Raw genomic sequence first — 6,204 nt, 5'->3', positions numbered from 1 at the left:
TATCAGCATGTCATACTTTGGTTCGGCGGTATTGTTGGACGAAGCAGCCCGGACCGACATTACGCGTACGCTTACGCGAGACCGGTTCTCCCGACGTGCTTTGCACATAGGTGGCTTGCGGGTGACAGTTTCTCCAACTTTAGTTGAACCGAGTGTGGCTACGCCCGGTCCTTGCGAAGGTTAAAACATCACCAACTTGACAAACTATCGTTGTGGTTTTGATGCGTAGGTAAGATTGGTTCTTGCTTAAGCCCGTAGCAGCCACATAAAACTTGCAACAACAAAGTAGAGGACGTCTAACTTGTTTTTGCAGGGCATGTTGTGATGTGATATGGTCAAGACATGATGCTAAATTTTATTGTATGAGATGATCATGTTTTGTAACCAAGTTATCAGCAACTGGCAGGAGCCATATGGTTGTCGCTTTATTGTATGCAATGCAATCGCACTGTAATGCTTTACTTTATCACTAAGCGGTAGCGATAGTCATGGAAGCATAAGATTGGCGAGACGACAACGATGCTATGATGGAGATCAAGGTGTCGCGCCGGTGACGCTGGTGATCACGACGGTGCTTCGAAGATGGAGATCACAAGCACAAGATGATGATGGCTATATCATATCACTTATATTGATTGCATGTGATGTTTATCTTTTATGCATCTTATCTTGCTTTGATTGACGGTAGAATTATAAGATGATCTCTCACTAATTATCAAGAAGTGTTCTCCCTGAGTATGCACCGTTGCGAAAGTTCTTCGTGCTGAAACACCACGTGATGATCGGGTGTGATAGGCTCTACGTTCAAATACAACGGGTGCAAAACAGTTGCACACGCAGAATACTCAGGTTATACTTGACGAGCCAAGCATATACAGATATGGCCTCGGAACACGGAGACCGAAAGGTCGAGCGTGAATCATATAGTAGATATCATCAACATAGTGATGTTCACCAATGAAACTACTCCATCTCACGTGATGATCGGACATGGTTTAGTTGATTTGGATCACGTAATCACTTAGAGGATTAGAGGGATGTCTATCTAAGTGGGAGTTTTTTAAGTAAATTAATTGAACCTAAATTTATCATGAAACTTAGTACCTGATAGTATCTTGCTTGTTTATGCTTGATTGTAGATAGATGGCTCGTGTTGTTGTTCCGTTGAATTTTAATGCGTTCCTTGAGAAAGCAAAGTTGAAAGATGATGGTAGCAATTACACGGACTGGGTCCGTAACTTGAGGATTATCCTCATTGCTGCACAGAAGAATTACGTCCTGGAAGCACCGCTGGGTGCTAGGCCTGCTGCTGGAGCAACACCAGATGTTATGAATGTCTGGCAGAGCAAAGCTGATGACTACTCGATAGTTCAGTGTGCCATGCTTTACGGCTTAGAATCGGGACTTCAACGACGTTTTGAATGTCATGGAGCATATGAGATGTTCCAGGAGTTGAAGTTAATATTTCAAGCAAATGCCTGGATTGAGAGATATGAAGTCTCCAATAAGTTCTATAGCTGTAAGATGGAGGAGAACAGTTTTGTCAGTGAGCATATACTCAAAATGTCTGGGTATAATAATCACTTGATTCAATTGGGAGTTAATCTTCCAGATGATTGCATCATTGATAGAATTCTCCAATCACTGCCACCAAGCTACAAGAGCTTCATGATGAACTATAATATGCAAGGGATGAATAAGACTATTCCCGAGCTCTTCGCAATGCTGAAAGCTGCGGAGGTAGAAATCAAGAAGGAGCATCAAGTGTTGATGGTCAACAAGACCACTAGTTTCAAGAAAAAGGGCAAAGGGAAGAAGAAGGGGAACTTCAAAAAGAACAGCAAGCAAGTTGCTACTCAAGAGAAGAAACCAAAACCTGGACCTAAGCCTGAAACCGAGTGCTTCTACTGCAAGCAGACTGGTCACTGAAAGCGGAACTGCCCCAAGTATTTGGCGGATAAGAAGGATGGCAAGGTGAACAAAGGTATATGTGATATACATGTTATTGATGCGTACCTTACTAATGCTCGCAGTAGCACCTGGGTATTTGATACTGGTTCTGTTGCTAATATTTGCAACTCGAAACAGGGACTACGGATTAAGCGAAGATTGGCTAAGGACGAGGTGACGATGCGCGTGGGAAACGGTTCCAAAGTCGATGTGATCGCAGTCGGCACGCTACCTCTACATCTACCTTCGGGATTAATATTAGACCTAAATAATTGTTATTTGGTGCCAGCATTAAGCATGAACATTATATCTGGATCTTGTTTGATGCGAGACGGTTATTCATTTAAATCTGAGAATAATGGTTGTTCTATTTATATGAGTAATATCTTTTATGGTCATGCACCCTTAAGGAGTGGTCTATTTTTATTGAATCTCGATAGTAGTGACACACATATTCATAGTGTTGAAACCAAAAGATGCAGAGTTGATAATGATAGTGCAACTTATTTGTGGCACTGCCGTTTAGGTCATATCGGTGTAAAGCGCATGAAGAAACTCCATACTGATGGACTTTTGGAACCACTTGATTATGAATCACTTGGTACTTGCGAACCGTGCCTCATGGGCAAGATGACTAAAACACCGTTCTCCGGTACTATGGAGAGAGCAACAGATTTGTTGGAAATCATACATACAGATGTATGTGGTCCGATGAACGTTGAGGCTCGTGGCGGATATCGTTATTTCCTCACCTTCACAGATGACTTAAGCAGATATGGGTATATCTACTTAATGAAACATAAGTCTGAAACATTTGAGAAGTTAAAAGAATTTCAGAGTGAAGTTGAAAATCATCGTAACAAGAAAATAAAATTCCTACGATCTGATCGTGGAGGAGAATATTTGAGTTACGAGTTTGGTGTACATTTGAAAAATTGTGGAATAGTTTCGCAACTCACGCCACCCGGAACACCACAACGTAATGGTGTGTCCGAACGTCGTAATCGTACTTTACTAGATATGGTGCGATCTATGATGTCTCTTACTGATTTACCGCTATCGTTTTGGGGATACGCTCTAGAGACGGCCGCATTCATGTTAAATAGGGCACCATCAAAATCCGTTGAGACGACGCCTTATGAACTGTGGTTTGGCAAGAAACCAAAGTTGTCGTTTCTGAAAGTTTGGGGCTGCGATGCTTATGTGAAAAAGCTTCAACCTGATAAGCTCGAACCCAAATCGGAGAAATGTGTCTTCATAGGATATCCAAAGGAGACTATTGGATACACCTTCTATCACAGATCCGAAGGCAAGACTTTTGTTGCTAAGTTCAGAAACTTTCTGGAGAAGGAGTTTCTCTCGAAAGAAGTGAGTGGGAGGAAAGTAGAACTTGACGAGGTAACTGTACCTGCTCCCTTGTTGGAAAGTAGTGCATCACAGAAAACTGTTTCAGTGACACCTACACCAGTTAGTGAGGAAGCTAATGATGATGATCATGAAACTTCAGAACAAGATACTACTAAACCTCGTAGATCAACCAGAGTGAGATCCGCGCCAGAGTGGTACGGTAATCCTGTTCTGGGAGTCATGCTACTAGATCATGATGAACCTACGAACTATGAAGAAGTGATGGTGAGTCCAGATTCCGCAAAATGGCTTGAAGCCATGAAATCTGAGATGGGATCCATGTATGAGAACAAAGTATGGACTTTGGTTGACTTGCCCGATGATCGGCAAGCAATTGAGAATAAATGGATCTTCAAGAAGAAGACTGACGCTGACGGTAATATTACCGTCTACAAAGCTCGACTTGTTGCAAAAGGTTTTCGGCAAGTTCAAGGGATTGACTACGATGAGACCTTCTCACCCGTAGCGATGCTTAAGTCTGTCCGAATCATGTTAGCAATTGCCGCATTTTATGATTATGAAATTTGGCAGATGGATGTCAAAACTGCATTCCTGAATGGATTTCTGGAAGAAGAGTTGTATATGATGCAACCAGAAGGTTTTATCGATCCAAAGGGAGCTAACAAAGTGTGCAAGCTCCAGCGATCCATTTACGGACTGGTGCAAGCCTCTCGGAGTTGGAATAAACGCTTTGATAGTGTGATCAAAGCATTTGGTTTTATACAGACTTTTGGAGAAGCCTGTATTTACAAGAAAGTGAGTGGGAGCTCTGTAGCATTTCTGATATTATATGTGGATGACATATTACTAATTGGAAATGATATAGAATTTCTGGATAGCATAAAGGGATACTTGAATAAGAGTTTTTCAATGAAAGACCTCGGTAAAGCTGCTTACATATTAGGCATTAAGATCTATAGAGATAGATCAAAACGCTTAATTGGACTTTCACAAAGCACATACCTTGACAAAGTTTTGAAGAAGTTCAAAATGGATCAAGCAAAGAAAGGGTTCTTGCCTGTGTTACAAGGTGCGAAGTTGAGTAAGACTCAATGCCCGACCACTGCAGAAGATAGAGAGAAAATGAAAGATGTTCCCTATGCTTCAGCCATAGGCTCTATCATGTATTCAATGATGTGTACCAGACCTAATGTGTGCCTTGCTATAAGTCTAGCAGGGAGGTACCAAAGTGATCCAGGAGTGGATCACTGGACAGCGGTCAAAAACATCCTGAAATACCTGAAAAGGACTAAGGATATGTTTCTCATATATGGAGGTGACAAAGAGCTCATCGTAAAAGGTTACATTGATGCAAGCTTTGACACTGATCCGGACAATTCTAAATCGCAAACCGGATACGTGTTTACATTAAACGGTGGAGCTGTCAGTTGGTGCAGTTCTAAACAAAGCGTTGTAGCGGGATCTACATGTGAAGCAGAGTACATAGCTGCTTCGGAAGCAGCAAATGAAGGAGTCTGGATGAAGGAGTTCATATCCAATCTAGGTGTCATACCTAGTGCATCGGGTCCAATGAAAATCTTTTGTGACAATACTGGTGCAATTGCCTTGGCAAAGGAATCCAGATTTCACAAGAGAACCAAGCACATCAAGAGACGCTTCAATTCCATCCGGGATCTAGTCCAGGTGGGAGACATAGAGATTTGCAAGATACATACTGATCTAAATGTTGCAGACCCGTTGACTAAGCCTCTTCCACGAGCAAAACATGATCAGCACCAAGGCTCCATGGGTGTTAGAATCATTACTGTGTAATCTAGATTATTGACTATAGTGCAAGTGGGAGACTAAAGGAAATATGCCCTAGAGGCAGTAATAAAGTTATTATTTATTTCCTTATATCATGATAAATGTTTATTATTCATGCTAGAATTGTATTAATCGGAAAAATAATACATGTGTGAATACATAGACAAACAGAGTGTCACTAGTATGCCTCTACTTGACTAGCTCGTTAATCAAAGATGGTTATGTTTCCTAACCATGAACAAAGAGTTGTTATTTGATTAACGGGATCACATCATTAGGTGAATGATCTGATTGACATGACCCATTCCATTAGCTTAGCACCCGATCGTTTAGTATGTTGCTATTGCTTTCTTCATGACTTATACATGTTCCTATAACTATGAGATTATGCAACTCCCATTTGCCGGAGGAACACTTTGTGTGCTACCAAACGTCACAACGTAAATGGGTGATTATAAAGGTGCTCTACAGGTGTCTCCAAAGGTACATGTTGGGTTGGCGTATTTCGAGATTAGGATTTGTCACTCCGATTGTCGGAGAGGTATCTCTGGGCCCTCTCGGTAATACACATCACATAAGCCTTGCAAGCATTGCAACTAATGAGTTAGTTGCAAGATGATATATTACGGAACGAGTAAAGAGACTTGCCAGTAACGAGATTGAACTAGGTATTGAGATACCGACGATCGAATCTCGGGCAAGTAACATACTGATGACAAAGGGAACAACGTATGTTGTTATGCGTTCTGACCGATAAAGATCTTTGTAGAATATGTAGGAGCCAATATGAGCATCCAGGTTCCGCTATTGGTTATTGACCGGAGACGTGTCTCGGTCATGTCTACATTGTTCTCGAACCCGTAGGGTCCGCACGCTTAAGGTTTCGATGACAGTTATATTATGAGTTTATGAGTTTTGATGTACCGAAGTTAGTTCGGAGTCCTGGATGTGATCACGGACATGACGAGGAGTCTCGAAATGGTCGAGACATAAAGATTGATATATTGGACGGCTATATTCGGACACCGGAAGTGTTCCGGGTGATTTCGGAGAAAACCGGAGAGCCGGAGGGTTACCGGA

This window comes from Triticum dicoccoides, chromosome 5A (assembly GCF_002162155.2).
Source record: "Triticum dicoccoides isolate Atlit2015 ecotype Zavitan chromosome 5A, WEW_v2.0, whole genome shotgun sequence".
NCBI classification, from domain to species: domain Eukaryota; kingdom Viridiplantae; phylum Streptophyta; class Magnoliopsida; order Poales; family Poaceae; genus Triticum; species Triticum dicoccoides.
Note: the sequence above shows the minus strand (reverse complement) of the source record.